This window comes from Solanum dulcamara, chromosome 1, assembly GCF_947179165.1.
Source record: "Solanum dulcamara chromosome 1, daSolDulc1.2, whole genome shotgun sequence".
NCBI lineage: Eukaryota > Viridiplantae > Streptophyta > Magnoliopsida > Solanales > Solanaceae > Solanum > Solanum dulcamara.
Genome location: NC_077237.1, coordinates 88,281,628 through 88,294,734, shown reverse-complemented (window position 1 = coordinate 88,294,734; position 13,107 = coordinate 88,281,628).

Below are 13,107 nucleotides of genomic sequence, written 5' to 3'. Positions count from 1 at the left end.
TTTACCAGTTTTTTGGGTGTGTTAGCCCACGAATATTTTATGTGCCAGGGTTTCGGGTTGATGTTTCTTGGATTTTTCCTTAGTAGCATGCGTAACGACCTAGGGAACGACTCCAATAGCCGTGGCAGTGCTTTAGAGGGGTTTAAGAGCATTTTATTGGTGACGCAATAAGGATTAATCGATTTTGCCAGTTTTTGTGTGTGTTAGCCCACAAAATTTTTAAGTGTCGGGGGTCCGGGTCGAATTTTCTTAGATTATTCAATAGCAGCGTCCGTAACGACCTAGTAGCCCCGACGGTGCTTAAGAAGGGTCTAAGAGGATTTTATTGGCAATGAAATAGGAATTAGGCGATTTTGCCAGTTTTTCGTGTGTGTTAGCCTATGGATTTTTTAGGTGCCGGGGATCCGGGTCGAAGTTTCTTGGATTATTTCATAGTAGCGTCCGTAATGACCTAGAAAACAACCTCAGTAGCCCCGGCGGCACTTTAGAGGGGTCTAGGAGCATTTTATTGGCGATGCAATAGGATTTAGGCGATTTTGCTAGTTTTTCGTATATGTTAGCCCACAGATTTTTTAAGTGTCAGGGGTCCGGATCAAAATTTCTTAGATTCTTCCATATTAGCGTTTGTAACGATCTAAGGAATGACTCCAGTAGCCCCGACGATGCTTTATAAGGGTGTAGGAGCATTTTATTGGCAACGCAATAAGAATTAAGCGATTTTGCCAGTTTTTCGTTTGTGTTAGCCCAGGGATTTTTTAGGTGCCAGGAGTACGGGTTGAATTTTCTTAGATTCTTTTATAGTAGCGTCCGTAATGACCTAGGGAACGACTGCAGTAACCCCAGCGGCGCTTTAGAGGGGTTTAGGAGCATTTTATTGTCGACGTAATAAGAATTAGGCGATTTTGCTAGTTTTTTGTGTGTGTTAGCCCACAGATTTTTTAGGTGCCGGGGGTCCGGGTTGAATTTTATTGGATTCTTTTATAGTAGCGTCCGTAACGATCTAGGGAATGACTCTAGTAGCCCCGACGATGCTTAAGAAGGGTCTAGGAGCATCTTATATGCGACGCAATAGAAATTAGGCGATTTTGCCAGTTTTTCGTGTGTGTTAGCCCACAGATTTTTTAGGTGTCGGGGGTCCGGGTTGAAATTTTCTTGGATTCTTCCATAGTAGCATCCGTAAGGACCTAGGGAATGACTCCAGTAGCCCCGGAGGCACTTTAGAGGGTTCTAGGAGCATTTTATTAGCGATGCAATAGGAATTAGGTGATTTTGCCAGTTTTTGGTGTGTGTTAGCCAAAAGATTTTTTAGGTGACGGGTGTCCGGGTCGAATTTTCTTGGATCCTTCAATAGTAGTGTCCGTAATGATGTAGGGAACGACTCCAGTAGCCCCAACGGTGCTTTAGAAGGGTTTAGAAGAATTTTATTTTCGACGTAATAAGAATTAAGCGATTTTGTCAGTTTTTTAGCCCACAGATTTTTAGGTGACGGGGGTTCGGGTTGAATGTTCTTAGATTTTTCCATAGTAGCGTACGTAACGACCTAGGGAATGACTCCAGTGCCCTAACGGCGCTTTAGAGGGGTTTAGAAGCATTTTATTGGTAACGCAATCGGAATTAAGCGATTTTGCCAGTTTTTCATTTGTGTTAGTTAGCCCACAGATTTTTTAGGTGTCGGGGGTCCGAGTCAGATTTTCTTGGAGTCTTCTATAGTAGTATCCGTAACGACCTAGGGAACAACTCCAGTAGCCCCGGAGGCGCTTTAGAGGGATTTAGGAGCATTTTTATGGCAATGAAATAGGATTTACGCGATTTTGCCAGTTTTTCGTATTTGTTAGCCCATAGATTTTTTAGGTGTCGGGGGTACGCATCGAATTTTCTTTAATTCTTCCATAGTAGCATCCATAAAGACCTAGGAGCATTTTATGGGCGACGCAATAAGAATTAGGCGATTTTGTAAGTTTTTCGTGTGAGTTAGCCCAGAATTTTTTAGGTGATGGGGTACGGGTCGAATTTTCTTGGATTCTTTAATAGTAGTGTCCGTAACGACCTAGGGAACAACTTCAGTAGACCCAATGGCGCTTTAGAGGGGTTTAGGAGCATTTTATTGGCGACGCAAGAAGAATTAGACAATTTTGCCAATTTTTCATATGTGTTAGCCTACGGATTTTTTAGGTGCCGGGGGTTCAAGTCGAAGTTTCTTGGATTCTTTCATAGTGGCGTCCGTAACGACCTAGGGAACGACCTCAGTAGCCCCGGAGGCACTTTAGAGGGGTCTAGGAGCCTTTTATTGGCGACATAATAGGCTTTAGGCGATTTTGCCAGTTTTTCGTATGTGTTATCCCACGAATTTTTTAGGTGTCGGGGGTTCGGATAGAATTTTCTTGGATTCTTCTATAGTAGCATCTGTAACGACCTAGGTAACGACTCCAGTAGCCCCGACGGCGCTTTAGAGGGTTTTAGGAGCATTGTATTGGCGATGCAATAGGAATTAGGCGATTTTGCCAGTTTTTCATGTGTGTTAGCCCACGGATTTTTAGGCGACGGGGGTCCGGGTTGAATATTCTTGGATTCTTCCATAGTAGCGTCCGTAACGAACTGGGGAAGGACTCCAGTGCCCTGACGGCACTTTAGAGGGGTGTAGGAGCATTTTATTGGTGACGCAATAGGAATTAGGCGATTTTGCCAATTTTTCGTGTGTGTTAGCCCACGGATTTTTTAGGTGCCGGGGGTTTGAGTCGAATTTTCTTGGATTCTTCCATAGTAGCATCCGTAACGACCTGGAAAACAACTCCAGTAGCCTCGGAGGCTCTTTAGAGGGGTTTAGGAGCATTTTATTGGCAATAAAATAGGAAATAGGCAATTTTGCCAGTTTTTCGTGTGTGTTAGCCCATGGATTTTTTTGGTGCCGGGGTCCAGGTCAAATTTTCTTGGATTCTTCCACAGTACCGTCCGTAACGACCTAGGGAACGACTCCAGTAGCCCCGGCGGTGCTTTAGAGGGTTTAGGAGCATTTTATTGTCGACACAATAGGAATTAGGCGATTTTGCTAGTTTTTCGGGTGTGTTAGCCCTCTGATTTTTTAGGTGCTGGGATTACGGATCGAATTTTCTTAGATTCTTCCATAGTATCGTCCGTAACGACCTAGGGAATGACCTCAGTAGACCCTGTGGCGCTTTAGAGGAGTTTAGAAGCATTTTATTGTCGACGCAATAAGAATTAGGCAATTTTTCCAATTTTTCATGTGTGTTAGCCCATGGATTTTTTAGGTGCCGGGGGTCCAGGCCGCATTTTCGTTCAATCTTCCATAGTAGCATCCATAACAACCTGGAGAACGACTCCAGTAGCCCCGTAGAAATTAGGCGATTTTGCCAGTTTTTCATGTGTGTTAGCCCACAGATATTTTAGGTGTCAGGGGTCCGGTTGACCTAGGGAACGACTCGAGTAGCTCCGACGGCTCTTTAGAGGGGTCTAGGAGCATTTCTTGTGCAATTAAATAGGAATTAGGTGATTTTGCCAATTTTTAATGTGTGTTAGCCCACAGATTTTTTAGGTGCAGGGGGTTCGGGTCGAATTTTCTTAGATTCTACCATAGTAGCATCCGTAATGACTTAGGGAATGACTCCAGTAGCCTCGACGGCACTTTAGAGGGGTTTAGGAGCATTCTATTGGCGATGCAATAGGAATTAAGCAATTTTGCCAGTTTTCCGTGTGTGTTAGCCCACGGATTTTTAGGTGATGGGGGTCTGGGTTTAATTTTTCTTGGATTCTTCCATAGTAGCATTCGTAACGACCTGGGGATTGACTCTAGTGCCCTGACGGCGCTTTAGAGGGGTTTAGGAGCATTTTATTAGCGACGCAATCGGAATTAGGTGATTTTGCTAGTTTTTCGTGTGTGTTAGCCCACAGATTTTTTAGGTGCCGGGGGTCCGAGTCGAATTTTGTTGGATTCTTCCATAGTAGCGTCTGTAAAGACCTGGGTAACGACTCCAGTAGCCCTGGAGGTGCTTTAGAGGGATTTAGGAGCATTTTATTGGCAATAAAATAGGAATTAGGCGATTTTGCCAGTTTTTCGTGTGTGTTATCCCACAGATTTTTTAGATGCCGGGAGTCCGGATCAAATTTTCTTGGATTCTTCAATAGTAGCATCCGTAACGACCTAGGGAACAACCTCAGTAGCCCCTGCGGCGGTTTAGAGGGGTTTAGGAGCATTTTATTGTCGACGCAATAGGAATTAGGCGATTTTTCTAGTTTTTCATTTGTGTTAGCCCACGAATTTTTTAGGTGTCGGGGGTCCAAGCCTCATTTTCTTAGAATCTTCCATAGTAGCATCCGTAACAACCTGGAGAATGACTCTAGTAGCCCCGAAGGAGCTTTAGAGGGGTTTAGGAGCATTTTATTGGCAATAAAATAAGAATTAGGCGATTTTGCTAGTTTTTCGTGTGTGTTAGCCCACGGATTTTTTAGGTGCCGGGATTCCAGGTTGAATTTTCTAGGATTTTTCAATAGTATCATCCGTAACGACCTAGGGACCGACCTCAGTAGCCCCCGCAGTGCTTTAGAGGGGTTTAGGAGCATTTTATTATCGATGCAATAGGAGTTATGCGATTTTTCCAGTTTTTCATGTGTGTTAGCCCATAGATTTCTTAGGTGCCGGGGGTCTGGGTTGAATTTTCTTGGATTCTTCCATAGTAGCATCCGTAACAACCTTGGGAACGACATATGTAGCCCCGGCGATGCTTTAGAAAGGTCTAGGAGCATTTTATTGGCGAAGTAATAAGATTTAGGCAATTTTGCCAGTTTTTCGTGTGTGTTAGCCCACGAATTTTTAGGTGCCGGGGGTTCGGATCGAATTTTCTTGGATTCTTTATAGTAGCATCCGTAACGATATAGGGAACGACTCCAGTAGTCCCAAAGGTGTTTTATAAGGGTTTAGGTGCATTTTTTTGGCAACGCAATAAGAATTAGGCGATTTTGCTAGTTTTTCGTGTGTGTTAGCCCACGAATTTTTTAGGTGCCGGGGGTCCGGGTCGAATTTTCTTGGATTATTCTATAGTAGCATCCGTAACGACCTGGGGAATGACTCCAGTAGCCCCAGAGGTGCTTTAGAGGGGACTAGGAGCATTTTATTGGGAATTAAATAGGAATTAGGCCATTTTGCCAGTTTTTCGTGTGTATTAACCTATGGAATTTTTAGGTGACGAGGGTCCGGGTCGAATTTTCTTGGATTCTTTCATAGTAGCGTCCGTAACGACCTAGGGAACGACTCTAGTAGCCCCGCCAGCGCTTTAGAGGGGTTTAGGAGCATTTTATTGTCGATGCAATAGGAATTAGGCAATTTTGATAGTTTTTCGTGTGTGTTAGCCCACAGATTTTTTAGGTGCCGGGGTTCTGGGTCAAATTTTCTTGGATTATTCAATAGTAGCGTCCGTAACGACCTAGGGAACGACCTCAGTAGCCCCTGCGGTGCTTTAGAGGGGTTTAGAAGCATTTTATTATCGACGCAATAGGAATTATGCAATTTTGCCAGTTTTTTGTGTGTGTTAGCCCACGGATTTCTTAGGTGCCAGGGGTTCGGGTCGAATTTTCTTGGATTCTTTCATAGTAGCATCCGTAACGACCTAGGGAACAACCTCAGTAGCCTCGTCAGCGCTTTAGAAGGGTTTAGGAGCATTTTATTGGCGATGCAATAGGAATGAGGCGATTTTGCCAGTATTTCGTGTATGTTAGCCCACAGATTTTTTAGGTGCCGGGGGTCCTAGTCGAATTTTCTTGGATTCTTCAATAGTATCATCCGTAAAGACCTAGGGAATGACTCTAGTATCCCCAGCGGCGCTTTAGACGGGTCAAGGAGCATTTTATTGGCAATGAATTAGGAATTAGTCGATTTTGCAAGTTTTTCGTGTGTGTTAGCCCACAGAATTTTTAGGTGCCGGGGGTCCGAGTCGAATTTTCTTGGATTCTCCATAGTAGCATCCATAACGACCTAGGAAATGACTCCAATAGCCCCGGCGGCGCATTAGAGAGGTTTAGAAGCATTTTATTGGCAATGCAATAGGAATTAGGCAATTTTGCCATATTTTCGTGATTGTTAGCCCACGGATTTTTTAGGTGCCGGGGGTTCGGGTCGAATTTTCTTGGATTCTTCCATAGTAAAGTCCATAACGACATAGGGAACGACTTCAGTAGCCCCGGCGGTGCTTTAGAGGGGTTTAGGAGTATTTTATTGGCAATGAAATAGAAATTAAGCAATTTTGCCAGTTTTTCTTATTTGTTAGTCCATAGATTTTTTAGATGTCGGGGTCCGGGTCGAATTTACTTGGATTCTCCCATAGTAGCATCCGTAATATCGTGGGGAATGACTCCAGTAGCCCCGGTGGTGCTTTAGAGGGGTTTAGGAGCATTTTATTGGCGACGCAATTGAAATTAGGCGATTTTGCCAGTTTTTAGTGTGTGTTAGCCCACAGATTTTTTAGATACCGGGGGTCTGGGTCGAATTTTCTTAGATTCTTCCATTTTAACGTCCGTAACGACATAGAGAATAATTCCAGTAGCCCCAGCGGTGCTTTAGAGAGGTTTAGAAGCATTTTATTAGCGACGCAATAGGAATTAGGCGATTTTGCTAGTTTTTCGTGTGTGTTAGCCCACGGAGTTTTTAGGTGCCGAGGGTCCGAGTTGAATTTTCTTGTATTCTTCTATTTTAGCATCCGTAACGACCTAGGGAACGACTCCAGTAGCCCCGACAGTGCTTTAGAGGGGTTTAGGCGCATTTTATTGGCGACGCAATAGGAATTAGGCGATTTTGCCAGTTTTTCGTGTGTGTTAACCTATAGATTTTTTAGGTGCCAGGGGTACGGGTTGAATTTTCTTGTATTCTTCCATTGTAGCATCCGTAACGACCTAGAAAACGACTCCAGTAGCCCCGACATTGCTTTAGAGGGGTTTAGGCGCATTTTATTGGCGACGCAATAGAAATTAGGCGATTTTGCTAGTTTTTCGTGTGTGTTAACCCATAGATTTTTTAGGTGCCGAGGGTCCGGGTTGAATTCTCTTGGATTCTTCCATAGTAGCATCCGTAACGGCAGAGGGAATGACATCAGTAGCTCCAGCGGCGCTTTATAGGGGTTTAGGAGCATTTTATTGGCAATGAAATAGGAATTAGGCGATTTTGTAAATTTTTCGTGTGTGTTAGCCCACGGATTTTTTAGGTGCCGGGGGTCCAAGTCAAATTTTCTTTTATTCTTCCATAGTAGCATCCGTAACGACCTGGAAAACGACTCCAGTAGCCCCGGAGGCACTTTAGAGGGGTTTAGGAGCATTTTATTGGCAATAAAATAGGAATTAGGCGATTTTGCCAGTTTTTCGTGTGTGTTAGCGCATGGATTTTTTAGGTGCCGGGGTCCAGGTTGAATTTTCTTGGATTCTTCCACAGTACCGTCCGTAACGACCTAGGGAACCACTCCAGTAGCCCCGGCAGTGCTTTATAGGGTTTAGGAGCATTTTATTGGCGACAAAATAGGAATTAGGTGATTTTGCCAGTTTTTAGTGTGTGTTAGCCCAAAGATTTTTTAGGTGCCGGGGGTCCGAGTCGAATTTTCTTGGATCCTTCCATAGTAGTGTTCGTAATGATCTAGGGAACGACTTTAGTAGCCCAAGCGGTTCTTTAGAAGGGTTTAGGAGCATTTTATGGGCGACGCAATACGAATTGGGCGATTTTGCCAGATTTTCATGTGTGTTAGCCTAAATATTTTTTAGGTGCTGAGGGTCAGGGTTGAATTTTCTTGGATCCTTCCATAGTAGTATCCGTAACGATCTGGGGAAGGACTCCAGTTGCCCCAGTGGCGTTTTAGAGGATTTTAGGAGTATTTTATTGGCGATTCAATAATAATTAGGCGATTTTGCCAGTTTTTCGTGTGTGTTACCCCACGGATTTTTTAGGTGTCGGGGGTCCGGGTCGAATTTGCTTGGATTCTTCAATAGTAACATCCGTAACGACCTGGGGAACGACTCCAGTAGCCCAAGAGGCACTTTAGAGGGGACTAGGAGCATTTTATTTGCAATAAAATAGGAATTAGGCCATTTTGCTAGTTTTTTGTGTGTGTTAAACTACGGAGTTTTTAGGTGCCGGGGGTCCGGGTCGAATTTTCTTGGATTCTTCAATAGTAATATCCGTAATGACCTAGGGAACGACTCCAGTAGCTTCGACGGTGCTTTAGCGGGGTTTGAGCATTTTATTGGTAACGCAATAGGAATTAGGCCATTTTGCTAGTTTTTAATGTGTGTTAGCCCACGAATTTTTTAGCTGCCGGGGGTCTGGGTCGAATTTTCTTGTATTCTCCAATAGTAGCGTCCGTAACGACCTAGAAAACGACTCCAGTATCCCCAGCGGCGCTTTAGAGGGGTCAAGGAGCATTTTATTGGCAATGAATTAGGAATTAGTTGATTTTGCAAGTTTTTCGTGTGTGTTAGCCCACGGATTTTTTAGGTGTCGGGGGTCTGAGTCGAATTTTCTTGGATTCTCCCATAGTAGCATACGGAACGACCTAGGGAACGATTCCAGTAGCCCCAGTGGTGCTTTAGAGAGGTTTAGAAGCATTTTATTAGCGACGCAATAGGAATTAGGCAATTTTGCTAGTTTTTCGTGTGTGTTAGCCCACAGATTTTTTAGGTGCCAGGGTTACGGGTTGAATTTTCTTGTATTCTTCAATTGTAGCATCCGTAACGACCTAGGGAATGACTCCAGTAGCCCCTACAGTGCTTTATAGGTGTTTAGGCGCATTTTATTAGCGACGCAATAGGAATTAGGCGATTTTGTCAGTTTTTCGTGTGTGTTAACCCATAGATTTTTTAGGTGCCGAGGGTCCGGGTTGAATTCTCTTGGATTCTTCCATAGTAGCATCAGTAATGACCTAGGAAATGACTCCAGTAGTCCCGGCGGCGCTTTAGAGGGGTTTAGGAGCATTTTATTGGCGACGCAATAGGAATTAGTCGATTTTGCCAGTTTTTTGTGTGTGTTAGCCCACGGATTTTTATGTACCAGGGGTTTGGGTCGAATTTTCTTGGATTCTTCCATAGTAGCATCCGTAACGACCTAGGGAACAACCTCAGTAGCCTCGGCGACGCTTTAAAAAGGTTTAGGAGTATTTTATTGGCGACGCAATAGGAATGAGGCGATTTTGCCAGTATTTAGTGTATGTTAGCCCACGGATTTTTTAGGTGCCGGGGGTCCTAGTCGAATTTTCTTGGATTCTTCAATAGTATCATCCGTAACGACCTAGGGAATGACTCTAGTATCCCCAGCGGCGCTTTAGAGGGGTCAAGGAGCATTTTATTGGCAATGAATTAGGAATTAGTCGATTTTGCAAGTTTTTCGTGTGTGTTAGCCCACGGATTTTTTAGGTGCCGGGGGTCCGAGTCGAATTTTCTTGGATTCTCCCATAGTAGCATCCGTAACAACCTAGGAAACAACTCCAATAGCCCCGACGGTGCATTAGAGAGGTTTAGAAGCATTTTATTGGCAATGCAATAGGAATTAGGCAATTTTGCCAGTTTTTCGTGATTGTTAGCCCACGGATTTTTTAGGTGCCGAGGGTTTGGGTCGAATTTTCTTGTATTCTTCCATAATAAAGTCCGTAAAGACATAGGGAACGACTTCAGTAGCCCCGGCGGTGCTTTAGAGGGGTTTAGGAGTATTTTATTGGCAATGAAATAGAAATTATGCGATTTTGCCAGTTTTTCGTATTTGTTAGTCCATAGATTTTTTAGGTGTCGGGGGTTCGGGTCGAATTTTCTTGGATTCTTCAATAGTATCATCCGTAACGACCTAGGGAATGACTCTAGTATCCCCAGCGGCGCTTTAGACGGGTCAAGGAGCATTTTATTGGCAATGAATTAGGATTTAGTCGATTTTGCAAGTTTTTCGTGTGTGTTAGCCCACGGAATTTTTAGGTGCCGGGGGTCCGAGTCGAATTTTCTTGGATTCTCCATAGTAGCATCTATAACGACCTAGGAAATGACTCCAATAGCCCCGGCGGCGCATTAGAGAGGTTTAGAAGCATTTTATTGGCAATGCAATAGGAATTAGGCAATTTTGCCATATTTTTGTGATTGTTAGCCCACGGATTTTTTAGGTGCCGGGGGTTCGGGTCGAATTTTCTTGGATTCTTCCATAGTAAAGTCCGTAACGACATAGGGAACGACTTCAGTAGCCCCGGCGGTGCTTTAGAGGGGTTTAGGAGTATTTTATTGGCAATGAAATAGAAATTAAGCAATTTTGCCAGTTTTTCTTATTTGTTAGTCCATAGATTTTTTAGATGTCGGGGTCCGGGTCGAATTTACTTGGATTCTCCCATAGTAGCATCCGTAATATCGTGGGGAATGACTCCAGTAGCCCCGGTGGTGCTTTAGAGGGGTTTAGGAGCATTTTATTGGCGACGCAATTGAAATTAGGCGATTTTGCCAGTTTTTAGTGTGTGTTAGCCCACAGATTTTTTAGATACCAGGGGTCTGGGTCGAATTTTCTTAGATTCTTCCATTTTAACGTCCGTAACGACATAGGGAATAATTCCAGTAGCCCCAGCGGTGCTTTAGAGAGGTTTAGAAGCATTTTATTAGCGACGCAATAGGAATTAGGCGATTTTGCTAGTTTTTCGTGTGTGTTAGCCCACGGAGTTTTTAGGTGCCGAGGGTCCGAGTTGAATTTTCTTGTATTCTTCTATTTTAGCATCCGTAACGACCTAGGGAATGACTCCAGTAGCCCCGACAGTGCTTTAGAGGGGTTTAGGCGCATTTTATTGGCGACGCAATAGGAATTAGGCGATTTTGCCAGTTTTTCGTGTGTGTTAACCTATAGAATTTTTAGGTGCCAGGGGTACGGGTTGAATTTTCTTGTATTCTTCCATTGTAGCATCCGTAACGACCTAGAAAACGACTCCAGTAGCCCCGACATTGCTTTAGAGGGGTTTAGGCGCATTTTATTGGCGACGTAATAGGAATTAGGCGATTTTGCCAGTTTTTCGTGTGTGTTAACCCATAGATTTTTTAGGTGCCGAGGGTCCGGGTTGAATTCTCTTGGATTCTTCCATAGTAGCATCCGTAACGACAGAGGGAATGACATCAGTAGCTCCAGCGGCGCTTTATAGGGGTTTAGGAGCATTTTATTGGCAATGAAATAGGAATTAGGCGATTTTGCAAATTTTTCGTGTGTGTTAGCCCACGGATTTTTTAGTTGCCGGGGGTCCAAGTCAAATTTTCTTGTATTCTTCCATAGTAGCATCCGTAACGACCTGGAAAACGACTCCAGTAGCCCCGGAGGTACTTTAGAGGGGTTTAGGAGCATTTTATTGGCAATAAAATAGGAATTAGGCGATTTTGCCAGTTTTTCGTGTGTGTTAGCGCATGGATTTTTTAGGTGCCGGGGTCCAGGTTGAATTTTCTTGGATTCTTCCACAGTACCGTCCGTAACGACCTAGGGAACCACTCCAGTAGCCCCGGCAGTGCTTTATAGGGTTTAGGAGCATTTTATTGGCGACAAAATAGGAATTAGGTGATTTTGCCAGTTTTTAGTGTGTGTTAGCCCAAAGATTTTTTAGGTGCCGGGGGTCCGAGTCGAATTTTCTTGGATCCTTCCATAGTAGTGTTCGTAATGATCTAGGGAATGACTTTAGTAGCCCAAGCGGTTCTTTAGAAGGGTTTAGGAGCATTTTATGGGCGACGCAATACGAATTAGGCGATTTTGCCAGATTTTCATGTGTGTTAGCCTAAATATTTTTTAGGTGCTGAGGGTCAGGGTTGAATTTTCTTGGATCCTTCCATAGTAGTATCCGTAACGATCTGGGGAAGGACTCCAGTTGCCCCAGTGGCGTTTTAGAGGATTTTAGGAGTATTTTATTGGCGATTCAATAATAATTAGGCGATTTTGCCAGTTTTTCGTGTGTGTTACCCCACGGATTTTTTAGGTGTCGGGGGTCCGGGTCGAATTTGCTTGGATTCTTCAATAGTAACATCCGTAACGACCTGGGGAACGACTCCAGTAGCCCGAGAGGCACTTTAGAGGGGACTAGGAGCATTTTATTTGCAATAAAATAGGAATTAGGCCATTTTGCTAGTTTTTTGTGTGTGTTAAACTACGGAGTTTTTAGGTGCCGGGGGTCCGGGTCGAATTTTCTTGGATTCTTCAATAGTAATATCCGTAACGACCTAGGGAACGACTCCAGTAGCTCCGACGGTGCTTTAGCGGGGTTTGAGCATTTTATTGGTAACGCAATAGGAATTAGGCCATTTTGCTAGTTTTTAATGTGTGTTAGCCCACGAATTTTTTAGCTGCCGGGGGTCTGGGTCGAATTTTCTTGTATTCTCCAATAGTAGCGTCCGTAACGACCTAGAAAACGACTCCAGTATCCCCAGCGGCGCTTTAGAGGGGTCAAGGAGCATTTTATTGGCAATGAATTAGGAATTAGTTGATTTTGCAAGTTTTTCGTGTGTGTTAGCCCACGGATTTTTTAGGTGTCGGGGGTCCGAGTCGAATTTTCTTGGATTCTCCCATAGTAGCATACGGAACGACCTAGGGAACGATTCCAGTAGCCCCAGTGGTGCTTTAGAGAGGTTTAGAAGCATTTTATTAGCGACGCAATAGGAATTAGGCAATTTTGCTAGTTTTTCGTGTGTGTTAGCCCACAGATTTTTTAGGTGCCAGGGTTACGGGTTGAATTTTCTTGTATTCTTCAATTGTAGCATCCGTAACGACCTAGGGAATGACTCCAGTAGCCCCGACAGTGCTTTATAGGTGTTTAGGCGCATTTTATTAGCGACGCAATAGGAATTAGGCGATTTTGTCAGTTTTTCGTGTGTGTTAACCCATAGATTTTTTAGGTGCCGAGGGTCCGGGTTGAATTCTCTTGGATTCTTCCATAGTAGCATCAGTAATGACCTAGGAAATGACTCCAGTAGTCCCGGCGGCGCTTTAGAGGGGTTTAGGAGCATTTTATTGGCGACGCAATAGGAATTAGTCGATTTTGCCAGTTTTTTGTGTGTGTTAGCCCACGGATTTTTTGTGTACCGGGGGTTTGGGTCGAATTTTCTTGGATTCTTCCATAGTAGCATCCGTAACGA